We start from the raw sequence: 14987 nt of genomic DNA, 5'->3' as shown, positions 1-14987 counted from the left end.
CAACTTGGTAAATAAGCTTCGTTATCAGGGACTGTGTTACGTTCGGCGCAGCTCCCGTGCCGAATAGTTAAGTTTATTTACAGGAACGTAAATGTGTGCTTTTTAAAATGAATTAAATCACGCTCGAATTGAATTAAATAATCCCAAATCGTTCTTCACCCATGATGGGATTGTGGTGATTGGGGATTTATACAGTATACATTGGGAGTTGTGTGAACTGAAAGGCAAGATGAGAGAGCCTTCTTGAATAATTAAAAAACTCCAGCTCTTTGAAATGCAAAACCAACTGTATTAGACACCAAACATTCAAATAAAACAAAGTTTGCAAACAGAGAAAAGGGAGTTGGGAGAACTTCCAGCGGTGAAAGGTTAGACAGCAACTTTCCACCTTCAGGCCTTTTTTGCTGTACTCCTCCTCCCACAGGATTAGCAGTGGGGGAGAAAAGAATAATATTTAAGTGTGGTGGTCTTAAACGACATGGCCTTAAGAACCTTGGAGCCTTAAGAACATGGCCTTGTGCAGACTTTATACTGTTAGTTTTACCCTACCCTGTGCCTGCTTACCCTACCCTGTGCCTGTTTGCATTCTCTTCCCCTCCTTATTGTTTTACTATGATTTTATTAGATTGTAAGCCTATGCGGCAGAGTCTTGCTATTTACTGTTTTACTCTGTACAGCACCATGTACATTGATGGTGCTATATAAAATAATAATAATAATAATAATAATAATAATAATAATAATAATAATAAAGAAATAAAATGTAAGGAGCGTCAGTCATGCACCCCAGACCTACACAGTTTACTCAGAAGTAAGTATCTCTAAGAAGTAGTATAATCAAGATCTTGATTATAATCAATAAAGCGCTTTAGACCCTCTGTCGCTGTAAGTGTGGTGTCGTTCTTGGGGGCTGAATTGGATCTCGTCCTCGAGGGCTAAGAACTTGTCTAACAGTAGCACCGTGTGTGTGTGTGTGAGTAGTTACATCATCACACCGTGCTAAAATCATCCTATGCATTAGCTTATTCTTGTTCCACATCTGCTGTTGTTTCACCCAAACGTGGCCCGTGACCATAGAATCATAGAATAGCAGAGTTCGAAGGGGCCTACAAGGCCATCAAGTCCAACACCCTGCTCAATGCAGGAATCCACCCTAAAGCATCCCTGACAGATGGTTGTCCAGCTGCCTCTTGAAGGCCTCTAGCGTGGGAGAGCCCACAACCTCCCTAGGTAACTGATTCCATTGTCGTACTGCTCTAACACTCAGGAAGTTTTTCCTGATGTCCAGCTGGAATCTGGCTTCCTGTAACTTGAGCCCGTTATTCCATGTCCTGCACTCTGGGAGGATCGAGAAGAGATCCTGGCCCTCCTCTGTGTGACCATAATGACCAAGGACTGCCATTGCAGTCCACCTAGTTCAACTATAGCCATTCTGCCTTGTCAGGGCCCCTCTGTCCTTTCGACACCAGTCCAGAAGATGGACACATATTTTGCTGCATCAGCTAAGGATGAACTGAAACGACACTACCACCTGTGCAATATGGGGAGTGTTTCAGGGGACAAAATGGAGGTGAAACTGAATGCAGGTGACAGCAGCAACAGCAATTGCCAGCCCCTCCCCCCACCAGAAAATGTCTCTATGATTCTACATCTCGCACAGCTGGGAGGAGTGGTATCCTAATTGGGGGTCAACACCCATTTTGCCTCCTGTCCCAATCCTTCCAAATTCTGTAAACTGGCTGTCCAGAATGAGCAGAAACTTACTGAGTGGTCTACCTCCACAACAAAAATATCAATTCCTCTGCTCTAAAATGTGTAGAACTCCTTCAGAAAGGACACAAAGCAAAATTCTCACTTCTTGTCCTTAGAACATAAGAAGAGCCACGCTGGATCAGACCAAGGGTCCATCTAGTCCAGCACTCTGTTCATACAGTGGCCAAGCAGCTGTCATCCAGGGACCCACAAGCAGGACATGGTGCAACAGTATGTGTGCTAAACAGAGAACACTAAGAACAGTTACAACTTCTTAGGAATTAACTCTATTTATTTATGCAGTTAATGAATTAATTGTACTCGCTTTTTAAGACTTATTCACATTTCCCCCTATAGGACTTTTTAGAGGCAGAGAGAAAGCAGGTTATTATTATTTTCATTATTATTAGTAGAAGTAGTGGTAGTAGTAGAAGTAGTCATTTCCAGTGTTCTTGTGTGTTCGTGTGTGTGCGTATGCTGCTCCATTATTTTTAGCAATTACACAAATGTTAATTATTTTCAATGAAAGTACCTACACATGCTATGGGAAGTAGGTTCAATTTTTAGAAGAGGGAATACTTCTACATAGACGCAACCAAGGGGGAATCTACACTATAGCTTAAAACGTTATTGTTTGCCCTAGTTTCGTTATTAATTCTAACGTTACTATTTTTAACTGAGCTCACTAGCGTTATTTACCTTTTCCGGTAACGTTATACCAGAACACACTGTTTTGTTACCCCGTTGTCTGATCCTTGATCCTGTCCTTTCTATGATCCTCCCAATTCCCAAACTGCCTCTACTATGATCCTCCCACTTCCATTTTTGCGTTTTCTGAGCCTACTTTTTCATCCCTTTATTCACGGAGAGGAATTTGCCCCAACCAGGAAGGAAAATGGAAGATCATGTGGCATTGGATTTACAATGTGACAGGGAATACAGTGTTGGAACAGTGCACATTGAAAGCTAAACAACGCTGCAGAAGGGTAACAACGTAAAGGTGAAATGGAACATAATTTAACTACAAAACGTAATAAAGAACGTGTCTTGTGACCAGTGATGTAATCAGAGCCATATGTACCATTATAGATACAATAGTGTAGATTCTAGGGGTGTGCATGGACCCCCGATCCTCTTCGCGCTCGATCCGGATCGAGGCCTGCTCCGCCCTGCCTCGATCCGCCTAGGGGCCACTCTGCTCCGCTGCGGAGCTCCGGCTCCAAATCGGAGCTCCGCAGTGGTGGGGAATGGCGCCAGGTAAGGCCCCCTCCCTCCTCCCCCTTACCTGTGTCCATCCCGGCCCATCCCAGCTTCAGTAGAGCCCGCGGCTCAACCAGGAACTGTAGGCCCCGATTGCGGCCTACACTTCCTGGTTGAGCCGCGGGCTCTAGTGAAGCTGGGATGGGCCGGGACGGACACAGGTAAGACCCCCTCCCCCTTACGTAAAACCCCCTCCCTCCTCCCCCTTACCTGCATCCATCCACGGTCCCGCGGCTGCTTCAACTGAGCCCGAGGACTCAACCAGACCTGGTTGAGTCCTTGGGCTCAGTTGAGGCAGCTGCGGGACCGTGGATCCGAGGAGAAGTGGAGCACATCCCTAGTAGATTCCCCCCTAATGTAGGGATGTATGCAAAATTGATTTCAGTTCATTTTTGAACAGGATTTACCAAGTTCACACCTTCCAGGCTGAACACGGACTTGGACACAATTTGAAGTTAAAGTCCATACATTTTCAAGCTTGCAATGCAATCTGCAGAGCCAAATAAAAAATGTATTTGCCAGCATTTGCACATTTGAAAGAGGAGCATGAAAAAAAGTGTACTTTTGGAAAAAAAAATGTGCACGAATAGGGTTTAATCAATAGGAGGAGAATGTGTACATTTCAAAGACGTGCACAATTGATGTTTAGGTTTAGAAAAATACTAGAGTTGTGCACAAGTGGCCGAAATTTTCAATGGGGAGCGGTATATTAGTATTGTAAATAAATAAATAAGTGGCCCCATATAATTCTCCAAAGAATGAACTTTGAAATTGAATTCCGAGAAGTTTGGTGAGCTTGAATTTAGCTGATCCACACGTCTCTAGTTCAATGCCCAAGATACTGAAGAGCCTTCTCCCATATATAACATCTAAGGTGCAGGGCCATACTTTTCAAAGTTTGACATAGTAGATCTGCAGTGAAACAGGAAGATAAACTCTCTCCCCTTTTTCATATTCAAGGAGTTTTGCGAGTGACCCACCATTTTAGGCTGCCATCAGTGGGGGGCTGCTATTTTCCCCCTAGAATGCAGGACATACTACAATTATATAGACATTATGGGGAATTATTTATTGGAAAAAGCTGGAGCATGGGAAGCATCAGTCTTTCATGTGCCCCCTGTTCTTAAATTCACCTCAAATAACTCAAAGGCCCTCAACCTCCTATGCTTCCAAATCAGGTAGAAAATATAAGGGGTGTTTTAATTCATAGAATCATAGAATAGCAGAGTTGGAAGGGGCCTACAAGGCCATTGAGTCCAACCCCCTGCTCAATGCAGGAATCCACCCTAAAGCATCCCTGACAGATAGTTGCCCAGCTGCCTCTTGAAGGCCTCTAGTGTGGGAGAGGCCACAACCTCCCTAGGTAACTGGTTCCACTGTCGTACTGCTCTAACAGTCAGGCAGTTTTTCCTGATGTCCAGCTGGAATCTGGCTTCCTTTAACTTGAGTCCATTATCCGTGTCCTGCACTCTGGGAGTATCGAGAAGAGATCCTGGCCCTCCTCTGTGTGACAACTTTTTAAGTATTTGAAGAGTGCTATCATGTCTCACCTCAATCTTCTCTTCTCCAGGTTAAACATGCCCAGTTCTTTCTGTCTCTCTTCATAGGGCTTTGTTTCCAGACCCCTGATCATCCTGGTTGCCCTCCTCTGAACACGCTCCAGCTTGTCTGCCTCCTTCTTGAATTGTGGAGCCCAGAACTGGACGCAATACTCTAGAGGAGGCCTAACTAGGGCCAAAATAGAGAGGAACCAGTACCTCACGTGATTTGGAAGCTATACTTCTATTAATGCAGCCCAAAATAGCATTTGCCTTTCTTGCAGCCATATCGCACTGTTGGTTCACATTCAGCTTCTGATCTACAACAATTCCAAGATCCTTCTCATTTGTAGTATTGCTGAGCCAAGTATCCCCCATCTTGTAACTGTACATTTGGTTTCTATTTCCTAAATGTAGAACTTGGCATTTATGCCTATTAAATTACATTCTGTTGTTTTCAGCCCAGCACTCCAGCCTATCAATATCACTTTGAAGTTTGTTTCTGTCTTCCAGGGTATTAGGGATTCCATTCCACCAGCATCTTTCCTTTACATGCACAGCTGAGTACCTGAAATCCTTCACCCAGAGGATGCATTAAGTTGTCTCCAAATATATTGCAACTATTTGGAAGTTATATTTGGATCCAGATCTTTGGCCTGCCCCCAAACTCTATCTTTCCCTGATATTTTAACATTTCAGACACTACATCGCTTTCAGTGTCTTATGAACCTCTTTAGCAATGAGAAATGCCCATGAAGTCAGATGTCTGCAATTTTATTCTGCTAGGCGGAAAGGAAAACAAAAGGAAAAAGGTAAAAAGAAAGAAAGAAGTCCCAAAGCGCTGTTCCAAGCAATAAACTAGTATATTATTAGTGCATAGACAGCCTGTGCTAAACAACATTGTCATGTTCCATTCTCTCTAATAGGTGGGATCAGATAACTCAGGGAGGGGGCGGGATAAAGTACTGAAACAGTCTTTAACCACCACTCCTAGAACAAGTGTTGAGACCTGAGGAATGTGGCAGTTTTCTGCTGTAGCAGCTTTTGTATAACACAAGAAGAACATGTTCCTGTCACTAGTGGAATACAACAGAAACAACAGCAATAAAACGATGACTGGGATTGTCCAATTCCCTTTTTTTGTTTTGTTTTTAAAGGCACACTGATTCGTAAGTGGCATGCATTTATCCAATGGCTTTCAGAAGATGTAATCCAGCCAAACCAAACATTTCTAATGAGGAGACTTTGGCCATAGCTAGATGGGGAAATATCCCCGGGATTGCCCCGGGATCGTCCCTGTGCATTCACATGACACACATGGCACCCTGGGAGCAGGGAGGGATCATCCCTCCATTTCCCCAGGATTTTGCCCTACCCTTCTAGCCTGTTTTTTCCATGGTCCTGGGCTGATCCCGAGACCGCAGAACGTGTGGCCAGGCGTTGCGGTTTGTCCTGGCTCTTCGCGAGTAACCGCGAGGAGCTGGGCACGGGTCAAAGAGCTCCCCAGGAGCTCTGTGCCCATTGGGGGTGGGGGGGCGAGGGGTCTGTTTTTGTTTTTTAAAAAAATACTCACGATTTTCACATGAGCACTTATGTGCTCCTTCCCATTTAAAAAATAAATTCAAAATGGTGGCCGCGATGTTGCATGCTACGTGTCGACCTGGGCGACGATCTCACGATCATAAAATCACGAGATCGTTGCCTTACTAACTGCCTCGTCTAGCTGAGGCTTTCCTTCCTAAGCTGCAAAGCAATTAGGAGATTTATCACCCCAGCGCAGCCTTTCCCAACCTGATGTCCACCAGATGTTTCAGCCTACAGCTCCCAGCATTCATGTTGGTGCAGTGACTAGGGATGTATGAGAAATTTGGTTTAGTCCATTTTTGATCAGGATTTTCTTCAGCTGTCACTTTGCAGACCAAACACAGACTTGGACGTAATTGGAAGTCAAAGTCCGTAGATTTCCAACCTTGCCATGTGAACATGCGCCATGCACAACCAAGGATGCAAAGGGGAGCGTCATTCATTCCTTGCATTTTTACACTGCTGCATAGCTGAAGCTCTCCGGGCAGTTTACAGAAATTGTCTTCGGATTCAAAACTTGCACAAGGGTGCACTTTCAAAAGGTGCGGTTCTGCCACATGTTCACACTTTAGCAAGCAACGGAGGGGCAGTGAGCATTTCAGGAGTGTGCTTGGAAAAATGTGGTGTTTTTCCATCTTCAAAAATGCACACTTTTTCCTGTTTGAAAAGAAAAGGCACTCACATTCATGAGTGAAAACGAGCATCGGTATAAAAAAAAGGGAGAATTTTGAAATGCTAAAATATTGATCATTTTCCCATTTGTACCCACTTCCTCCCCAACCCCCGGGCCATTTTGAACACTGACACTTTGTGGGTAAATCTCCTTGAACTCAGTAAGGGGGAAACTATGACCAAATTTGCACAGAATCAGGATGCAGACGTATTTTCTCTTAGAAAGCAACCCTTCCTCCTTTCCCACTCTCCCCCACACCTCTCTCCCTTGGTTTTTTGCAAAGTGATGAGCTGCTATATTTTCATGTTTGTCTGGTCTCATCTCCACCAGCAGGGGGCTTCAGTGCCTTCACCATACTTTTAACATTGTGACAACATTAATCTCCGCATTGGATCATAATTGCTGCTCACCTGGGGTTTGATGCACACTGAATAGCCATGTGCAGCTGTGAGTGAGCGCTTTTCACATTAGCGTGTGATCAAGCTCAGGTTTTGCTTCAAAGGCAGAGGGTAAAGGGTGGAAGAGAGAACTGCTAGCAATTGGCAAAAAGGCTTTTTATATGGTCTTAATAATGTAAAATGCCAGCCTTGATTTCGGTAAACTACAAAGGCCAAGGCAACACGCTCTCATAACAAATAGCAGGCGATGCCATGCTGCTGTCCTTTCAAACCTCATAGAAAGAACCCAGGGGAAGGTAGTGAGATCATTCTATTATGGTTCTGCGATGCAGGAAAAGGGTGGATTCTGCCCTTTTTTAGAAACATTTGGGTTCATCAGCACGGGTGTTCACGTTCGGTTATTGGGTTTACTTCTAACCTCCGTAGAAAGTGTGAACTGTGGATTTGTCAGCTTAACAGACCTTCAAGGTTTTTTCCAGATAGGTTTAACATTCCTGAACAGCCCTGCTCTTGCAATTTCCATAAAGTCTGCATTTTTAAAAATAAAGGTATTAAATAAAATAAAAGGTGGGATTTTCAGCTGTTTATTTAAAAAGACACATAAGTCTAAATATTTGAAATAGAAAAGCTGAAAACTTATGTTTTTTAAAATTTTAAATTATTTTGGAGGACACTTTAAAGAACTCTAAATTGGAAATTAGGGGTGACTGAACGAGTGATGCTCAAGATAGCTAAGACCTTCTAAACATCGTCTCACTGCTCATAAGGAAATTTGCACCTTGAACAAATCTAACATGTCTGGCAATTCACAAAAGTATTCAGTGGACTTGTGCTCACAATCGGTGCTTTGAACAGGGTATGCTTGCCTGTTTTGTGAGTAAAAACAAAATTCTCATTCTTCCCTATCATAAATCCTCTTGCTTCTCGTTGAGGTGCAGTGTTAATTTATAATGCAGGTGATCCAAATCCTGTGCACGTGCTCTCATTAATTTCAACCAGTTCGTCCCATGGAAGTGATTGAAGCAGTTACTGCAAGGGATACATAAGCATTTTGGTTCAGTTTGCAAATCATCAGAACTTGCCCCATTCACACACTCCAAACATGTGAATCCAGTATCAGATGCAGTAAGCTCATATACACCACTTGCTGTGGAACATGGGTGGGAGGGTGCTGTTGCACCTGTGTCCTGCTTGTGGATCTCTGATCAACAGCTGGTTGGCCACTGTGCGAACAGACTGCTGGACTACATGGACAGATCTACACCTTCTGTCAAATCATTAGAAAAATGGGATAAACAGCAGGATATAACACCATAGCTTAATCTACACCAAGCAGGATATTGCACCATGAAAGTGGTATGAAAGTGGTCTCTAAAAGGCAGGAGCCACACCAAGCAGGATATAGCACCATGAAGATGCTATATGGTCTGTGTCAATGGGCCCCAACAATTGTCAGTGCATTTCAACACTGCTATAAAGTAGTAGTGTGACTCCTGCCTCTTATATACCGCTTTCATACCACTTTCATTGAGCAATATCCTGCTTGGTGTAGATTAGGCCTATGAAAGTGGTATATGGAATGTGGATTGTCCCTGGCCATGACTAGAACAGGCCTATACGGGACTGGCCGGCGAGATCATATCACGCCAGTCCTTCTACAATTTCATTGGCTGCCAGTCGAGGTCTGGCCTGGATTCAAAGTGCTGGTATTAACATTTAACGCCCTAAACGGTTTGGGGCCAGGTTATTTGAAGAAACGCCTCCTCCCATATGTGCCTGCCCGGACTTTAAGATCATCCACAGGGTCCTTCTCTGTGAGCCCCTGCCGAAGGAAGTGAGGCAGGTGGCTACTAGGGGGAAGGCTTTCTCTGCTGTGGCACCCCGATTATGGAACGAGCTCCCCAGAGAGGTTCGCTTGGCGCCTACATTGTTTTCTTTCCGTCGCCAGCTGAAGACCTTTTTTTATTTTCTCAGTATTTCAACACCTAATTTAACTTAAATTAAAACTTTGCTGTTTTAATCTCATATTTTAACCTATATTAATTTTTGCTGTGTGGTTTTATTTTGGTCGTGCTATTTATATTGTATTTTGTATTTGTGTTTTAAATTTGTTGGTTATTTTTATGCTCTTCATGGTTTTAATTTTTGTGAAACACCTAGAAAGCTTCGGCTATTGGGCGGTATATAAATGTAATAAATAAATAAATAAACAAATAAAATAAATATATCCCGGGATCATCCCGGGATCATCCCTGTACATCCAAATGACACACAGGGGATCCCGGGAGGAGGCAGGGATGACCCCTCCATTTGCCTGGGACAATCCGTAGGTCTAGCTAAGGCCCATCGTCGTTTGAAACTCAATATGGCAAAGACTGAATTGCTCGTTTTTCCTCCTAAACCTTCTCCTCATCTCTCATTCTCTCTTACTGTCAATGATGTTACGCTTACTCCGGTCAAGGAAGCTCGTAGCCTTGGCTTTATATTTGACTCCTCGCTCTCCTTCATTCCTCATATTGAGGCAGTAGCTAAATCTTGTCGTTTTTTCCTGTATAATATTGCCAGGATTCGATCATTTTTATCTGTCTCTTCTGCCAAGACTCTTGTTCATGCATTGGTTATTTCTCGGTTCGACTACTGCAACCTTCTTCTCTCTGGCCTTCCTTCTTCTCACATCAGTCCGTTGGTTTCTGTTCACCACTCTGCCGCAAAGATCATCTTCTTGGCTCGCCGCTATGACCATGTTACTCCGCTTCTGAAATCTCTTCATTGGCTTCCAATTCACTTCAGAATCCAATATAAACTTCTCCTGTTAACCTTCAAAGCTTTTCACGGTCTAGCTCCTTCCTATCTCTCCTCTCTCATCTCACACTATTGCCCCGCTCGTGCTCTTCGCTCCTCTGATGCCATGTTTCTCGCTTGCCCAAGGGCCTCTACTTCCCTTGCTCGGCTCCGTCCATTTTCTTCTGCTGCCCCTTATGCCTGGAACGCTCTTCCAGAACATTTGAGAACTACAAGTTCAATCGCAGCTTTTAAAGCTCAACTAAAAACTTTTCTTTTTCCTAAAGCTTTTAAAACTTGATGTTGTGCAGACTTTATACTGTTAGTTTTACCCTACCCTGTGCCTGCTTACCCTACCCTGTGCCTGTTTGCATTCTCTTCCCCTCCTTATTGTTTTACTATGATTTTATTAGATTGTAAGCCTATGCGGCAGAGTCTTGCTATTTACTGTTTTACTCTGTACAGCACCATGTACATTGATGGTGCTATATAAATAAATAGTAATAATAATAATAATAATAATAATAATAATAATAATAATAATAATACAGTTAGCATCAATGCACTTCAATACCACTATAAAGCAGGAGTGTTGGTTTGCCAGCATGGCTTCCCTTATGTTCTTATGAATGGGAGCAGATTTTCTGGGGGGGAAATCTTGCACATTCCTAAACTTGTGAATGTGGTTTTTTTAAAAATGCACTTTAAAATGCTCATTAAAAAAAAACACAAACCAGTAGGGATGGGACATGCACAAATCTGTATGCCTCACACCCAAACATTCCCATATACCTGGATTTCTCAGACCTTTGTGCATTGAGCCTGAAGGCCTGAATAGGGGCTTGCAAATGTGTTTGGCCAAATGCTCTTACACGGCTCACATGATCAGGAACCGTGATAAAGCAGGGAGCCGGGTAAGCACGTTTGACACACATGTTGTCCCCAGTTTGACTGTAACCATGGGGGAATCCGCACGTCGTTCTCAGGGCCCTTCCATCCGCCCCCAGTGCACCCCGAAAACGATCGTGTAACTTGCCTGTAAAAGAGCCGAGGAAGAAGCGTCCTTGCCGGTGCCGCTGGTGCCACCCAACTCCCTCCTCGCCGGCTGGGACGGAGAGCTCGGGGGAAGAAGGCGGGGTGGAGAGGCACAATCGTTTTCGGGGTGCACTGGGAAGCGCCCTGAGAACGACGTGCGGATTCCCCCCATGTTGCAGGCAAATGCCTGCATGTCTGCTGTCAAAAAAGTTTTATTCATTTTTGGGGGTTGTCTTCGTACAAGTGTGCTGACACAGTTCATGAATAGGAGCTAAGTTTTAGCCATGTTGAGCAAATGCTCAAAGTGGCATTCTGCTTTCTTTCTTTCTTTCTTTCTTTCTTTCTTTCTCGGAACAGAAGAGTACAGGCTGCAAAAGCTAACACCATATAAGCTGAGTCAGAAAGAAACGGTGAGAGTATAAGGTTATGCTCATTAGTGTTTGTGTAATTCTATAGTATATTTCATTCCAGTACCTTAGAAGCGTTAAATCAATGAGACCACACATTATTCCTTTTCACTAGGCTTAAGGTGTTTTCAGGCAACACACTTATCCCATAGCAAAATGGCTACAAGGCGTTCCACGGTTTAGGGGGTGGGAAATGAAAGAGAAATCCCCACTGCTTTTTATTTTTGTAGGCATGGGGCTGTTGTTGTTTTTTAATGCAGTGGCCATCTTAATACTATAGCCCAATTCAAGGAATCCCTTTCTGTGTCTGATTGGCGCATTTAGCACATGGAGCATTTTTAATTGGGATGCCACAAATATTCACCGTTTTCATTTTTGAGGAACACAAATGACTTCTCTAACAGCTGTTGTGGGTGTGTCATGAATACAGCAACATGCTCCTGAATAGTTATGAAGGTTTTGTGGAGTGGGGTGATATTGTGCAATGAAAGCCATTGGGAATGGCGAAGTCTATTGCATCGAATCACATGAGAAAAATGCCCATATGGTAGAAGCAAGATGCCATTTTGCCCAGGCCTCCCCTTCCATGTATTTAAAAGGGACAGCAATTAAGACTAAGTTGACATGTGGTCTTTCTTTTCACAAAATGGAGAAGGATCTAAAACAAAACTGCCAATATCGAATGCCTTTATAACACAAAACACAATGAAGAGGCCACCTAGTCTAACCACCTGCTCAATGCAGAATCTACAATGCAGGCTGCAACTCCAGCATGCCTGACAGATGGCTACCCAGGCTCCACTTGAATACCTCCAGGGAAGTGTCCACCATCTCCTGAGACAGTCTGTTTCACTTTCAAATAGCTCTCTCAATGCTTGGCTGCCATCAGCATTCTTTTAATTTCCACCCAATAATTTGTGTCCTGTCCTCTGAGCAATGGAAAGCAAGCCTTCTCCATATTCTGCATGGCAGCCTTTCAGATATTTGAAGACCACTATCATGGCTCCATTTAAGCTTCACGTTTCTTCTCCAGGCAAAACATACACAGTTCTTTCAATGGTTAATCTTAGTTTCCAAAGTCCTCACTATCCTCTGGACATGTGCAAGTTTGTCAGTGTCCTTCTATAATAAAAGATTCAAGCATTCAGTATAATAAGCATGGTTTTGCATCCACACCCAGGTGTACCATGTTACCTGTCTTGGTAGTGCTTACAAAAGCCCACCAACACATCCCACCAATGCAACATATACACTATGGCCTTAGCTAGACCTAAGGATTATCCCAGGCAAATGGAGGGATCATCCCTGCCTGCTCCCGGGATCTCCTGTGTGTTATTTGGATGCACAGGGATGATCCTGGGATGATCGCGGGATATAGGCCTGGTCCAGCTATGGCCTTTGATGGGACAAGGGAGAGGGCTTTCTCTGTGGTGGCACCCCGACTGTGGAATGCCTCCTCTTGGAGGCCTGATTGGCGCCTATTATTATTATTATTATTATTATTATTATTATTATTATTTATTTATTTATATAGCACCATCAATGTGCATGGTGCTGTACAGAGTAAAACAGTACATAGCAAGACCCTGCCGCATAGGCTTACATTCTAATAAAATCATAATAAAGCAATAAGGAGGGGAAGAGAAGGCAAACAGGCACTGGGTAGGGTAAACAGGCATAGGGTAGGGTAAAACTAACAGTATAGAGTCCAAACAACATCAGGTTTTAAAAGCTTTAGGAAAAAGAAAAGTTTTTACCTGAGCTTTAAAAGCTGCGATTGAACTTGTGGATCTCAGATGTTCTGGAAGAGCGTTCCAGGCGTAAGAGCCAGCAGAAGAAAATGGATAAAACCGAGCAAGGGAAGTAGAGACCCTTGGGCAGGTGAGAAACATGGCATCAGAGGAACGAAGAGCACGAGCGAAGCAATAGTGTGAGATGAGAGAGGAGAGATAGGAAAGAGCTAGACCGTGAAAAGCTTTGAAGGTCAACCGAAGAAGTTTATATTGGATTCTGAAGTGAATTGGAAGCCAGTGAAGAGACTTCAGAAGTGGAGTAACATGATCAGAGCAGCGAGCCAAGAAGATGATCTTAGCGGCAGAGTGGTGGACCGAGACCAACGGACTGCTGTGAGAAGAAGGAAGGCCAGTGAGAAGAAGGTTGCAGTAGTCCAACCGAGAAATAACCAGTGCATGAACAAGCGTCTTGGCAGAAGAGACAGACAAAAATGATTGAATCCTGGCAATATTATACAGGAAAAAATGAAAGGATTTAGCTACAGCCTCAATATGAGGAATAAAGGAGAGCGAGGAATCAAATATAAAGCCAAGACTACGAGCTTCCTTGACCGGAGTAAGCGTAACATCATTGACAGTAAGAGAGAATGAGAGATGAGGGGAAGGTTTAGGAGGAAAAACAAGCAATTCAGTCTTTGCCATATTAAGTTTCAAATGACGATGAAGCAGCCAAGCTGAGATATCTGAAAGACATGCCGAGATACGATCGTGAACATCAGGAGAAACTTCCGGAGAAGAGAGATATAATTGTGTATCATCGGCATACAGATGATATTGGAGGCCGTGAGATTGAATAAGCTTACCCAAGGGCAACATGTATAAGGAAAATAACAACGGACCAAGCACCGATCCTTGCGAGACCCCTACTGAAAGGGGAAAAGAGGAAGACGAGCTGCCATTAGCCAATGTTGACTGCATTTCGACGCCAAGTAAAAACATGGCTTTTTTTAAAAAAAAAAATAGCCTACAGCACCCGGTATTCCCAGGCGGTCTCCCATCCAGGTACTAACCAGGCCTGACCCTGCTTAGCTTCTGAGATCAGACAAGATTGGGTGTGTTCAAGGTAGTATGGCCATACACAAAAAGATAGCTTTTTAACAAAGCCTTTAATGGTTAAATTCACCTGGCTTGCACATTGTTTGGGCTGTTTTAATTGTTTTTACTGCTTTGAAATTATATTTTGTTTTAACTTGGTTCATGGTTTAATTTGGTTTTAGCTGTGTATATTTTTGTTTTATACTGTATGCTTTTATCTGTATGCCGCCTTGAGATTCTAATGATATAGGGTTACAAATGTTTAAAATAAATATATAAATGCCAACTTCTACACAGGAATTCCCTGTGCTATGTGCGTGTGTGCGTGGGGAAGTATCTCTTCCTCATATCACTTCTTCCCCCATTTGAGCTTTCTATAAATATGTCCCTAATGTGGTTACCAAGTTTTGAGAAATGGAAGAAAAATAGAAGAACAGGAAAAATATAAAACTTCAGTTTGGCTCTATGAGGTTCCTCTAAAATAGATTACCCAGTCTAATGTTGTGGAAAAATGACTACTATAAATCAGTGAAAGAGGTCAGGAAATTAAATCTTATGTGTTCTATCTAGAAAAGGAAAAGGAAGAAAGACTTGTGCACTGAGAAATGGTACATTTGTTGGCATGAAAAGTAATTTGATATTTCAACTCTGGACTCCAAAGCAAACTCAAACTAGCATGTAGGCAGCGGAGTCCAAAGGAGTCGACACTTTTTGCAGAGTTGGGACCAGAG

General features: G+C 43.3%; 1 pseudogene; it reads right to left on the bottom strand.

Annotated features, from left to right (window-relative positions):
* Positions 1-14182: 14182 nt before the first annotated feature.
* Positions 14183-14301, bottom strand: LOC134400964 (5S ribosomal RNA; annotated as a pseudogene).
* Between the last annotated feature and the right edge of the window lie 686 nt (positions 14302-14987).

This window comes from Elgaria multicarinata, chromosome 6, assembly GCF_023053635.1.
Source record: "Elgaria multicarinata webbii isolate HBS135686 ecotype San Diego chromosome 6, rElgMul1.1.pri, whole genome shotgun sequence".
Taxonomy (NCBI): Eukaryota; Metazoa; Chordata; class Lepidosauria; order Squamata; family Anguidae; genus Elgaria; species Elgaria multicarinata.
Note: the sequence above shows the minus strand (reverse complement) of the source record. Positions and strands in the feature narration are given on the sequence as shown.